The sequence below is a fragment of the Hevea brasiliensis genome, chromosome 6 (genome assembly GCF_030052815.1).
Source record: "Hevea brasiliensis isolate MT/VB/25A 57/8 chromosome 6, ASM3005281v1, whole genome shotgun sequence".
NCBI lineage: Eukaryota > Viridiplantae > Streptophyta > Magnoliopsida > Malpighiales > Euphorbiaceae > Hevea > Hevea brasiliensis.
The window spans coordinates 65,701,344-65,704,462 of record NC_079498.1 but is presented as its reverse complement, the minus strand read 5'-3'; positions in this window follow the sequence as shown (position 1 = coordinate 65,704,462).

Sequence of the window (3,119 nt, the reverse complement as noted above, 5' to 3'; positions counted from 1 at the left end):
AGTTTTCCTAAAAATCTCAAAATGCTTAATGGCATGGTCAAAGCTCTATCATCTAACACATTATTAAACAATGAACCTAAAGATTCGTACTCAAGAGGGTACTATGATGCAGTACCACCCCAAAATACTCAAGTCCTAATCCACTAAGGATAAGTATTATACCTTATTAGGGATTTCAAATCCCACTCTAATTGGATTCCTCTAAAATAGGAATTCTATCTCAAACAGGAGTCTACTCAATGCCTATACAAGAGGTTCAAGCCTCCACAGTCAAGTACGTTGTTCTCTATACTCAAATCTATATTATACTAAGTATACGTACTGGCTTAAGTATTAGAGAGCTTGCCTAAGCCCACCCACCTAATATTTTCTCTTATCTTGCAGGTCCAAACCCACAGAAAAAAATCCAAGAATAACATAAATTATGTAATTAATTTATTAATTTTATAAAAATTAAGTAAATCATATATTATTTTATTTATTAATATATCTCCTTATCATTTATATTTTTCATATATTTGTAATAAGGTAATAAAGTTAAGTAATTAAGTAAAAAAAAAATGGCCTTATAAAAGAAAAAGGCCATAAAATATAAAATTAGAACACTTTGAGTTTCCATTGATATTGATCAATTTTTTTTAGGTTAATTCTTTTTATGAAAATCGATAATTGTCTTTTAAACTTGAAATTTACTATTTTTAACAAAAATAATTTTCATATTTTATTTAACTCTTTTTTATAAATTTTTAATTTAAATTATAATGAAAAAATATTTTCCATATATTATAATAAAGTAATAATTTTTAATAATTAAATAAAAAGTGCCTTCAAAAAGCCATAAAAAATAAAAATAAAATACTTTGAGATTGAATTGGTATTGATCAATTTTTTTTACAAAGTTATTAACTTTCTTTTTTTAAGTTAGTTTCTATTTATGAAAATTGATATTTTCTTTGAAAACAAGGAAGCTACAAATTTTTTTATAAAAAATGATTTGCTAATTTTGATTAATTATTTTTATAAATCTTTATTTTAAATTGCAATAAAAAAATATTTTTCATGTATGATAATAAAGCAATAAATTTTTAATAATTAAGTAATAAAGGCCTTGGAAAAAGAGACTTAAAAAATAAAATTAAAATACTTTGAGTTTTGATTAAGATTGATCACTTTTTTTATAAAATTATGAATTTTTTTAAGTCGGTTCTATTTATGAAAATTGATATTTTCTTTTAAAGCATGGAAGTTATGATTTTTAATATATATATATAATTTTCTGTTTTTTATTAATTCTTTTATAAATTTTTATTTTAAATTACAATAAAAAATATTTTTTATATATTATAATAAAGTAATAAATTTTAATAATTAAGAAAAAAAAAAGTTGACCTTAGCAGAAAGAAAAGGTAATAAAAAAATAAAATTAAAATACTTTAAGTTTCAATTACCATTAATATTTTTTTAAAAAAAGTTATGAAATCATTTTGTTTTAAAGTACTTCTTTTTATCAAAATTGATAATTTTTTTTAAACATGGAAGTTCCAATTGTTTTAGAAAAATTTTTTTTTTCTAATTTTAATTATTTTTTTAAAATTTTTATTTTATATTAAAATATTATAATAATGTAATAAATTTTTATAATTAAGTAAAAAAGAAGGCCTTAGAAGAAAAGAAGGCCAGCAAAATAAAATTAAAACACTTTGAGTTTCAAATGGTATTTTGATTAATTTTTTTTAAAAGTTATAAACTCTTTTTTAGTTAATTTTTTTTATGAAAATCAGTCTTTTTTTTTAAATATGTAAATTATGATTGTTTTAATTAATTTTTTTAGCAGTATATATATATATAATGATTTATTTACAATTTCTTTTTATTTGTGTATGTTATATATAGAAAAGCTTAAAATAAATCTTTTAAAAAGATATTCCTAGTATTGATTTTTTAAATAAAACCATGGAAATGTGTAAATATATATTAAGATGGTACTTATTAATATTTAATATTTTAATTTAAATAAAAATTTATTCTATATTAAAGATTTCATTATTCCTTAATACTTTTAAGCATCTCTATTATACTTAATCTAGGATGCATTATATCATTCGTTTTAGCAATGTAAATTCATCAATTTTTTAAATACCTCCTCAAAAACTCTACTCTTGATAGAAAAACTCTTTTTATATTATATATAAAATAATATTTAAATTTACATTTAAATTAAAATAAATTATAATTAAATTCAAATTAAAATGACATTCTAGAATTGTGTTTCTTAGAATACTTCATTTTATTTTTTAAATTAAGTATTAATATTGATAAATATGTATGAAAGGGAATTCCACTCCAAACATTAATGTAGCTAGGAAGTAGGAGCCCTATCCTTGTGCAATTTCCAAAATTTGTATGATATTTTTAATAATTAATATTATGTGTAAGCATTTCACATATGGTATTTATAATAAAATTTTATTTATATTAATTATTTTTTATAAATAATAAAAGTTAAATTATCTAAAAATAGAATTAAAATAAAAATGTATCCTAAATAAAAATAAAATTATTTAGAAGCAATATGAGGAAATATGGATCATGATAAATTGCAATTGGAATTGAGAGTGAAATAGGAGCTGTAGTGAATTATAATAAGAATTGTATGTGAAACAGAATTAGAAGATTAAAAGAATTTTATAATGTTAATCGCTTTTTATTGTTTTAACTTTTAAGTTGTAAAAAATTTATTATTTTGAATTATATAAAGATTTAAATTAAAAATTATAATAAGGTTTGTCATACATATAAAACTATTTTTAGAAAATAATTAATAATAAGAGGAAAATTTTAATTTATTTTATCAATATTGATTAGTATTTTATTTTAATTTTTTAACATACAATATATATGTCTTATCAACACATAAATATATAATTAAGATAGATTTGCACTTTCAAGTAAATAAAATATCAAAATTTAAATTAAAAATATAATAAGATTTCTTATATAGATAATGGCATTATTTCTAGAATAAGATTTATAATAGGAAGAAAAGTTTAATTTATATTATTAATATTAGTTAATATTTTATTTTATTTTATTTTATTTATATATAATATACATGATTC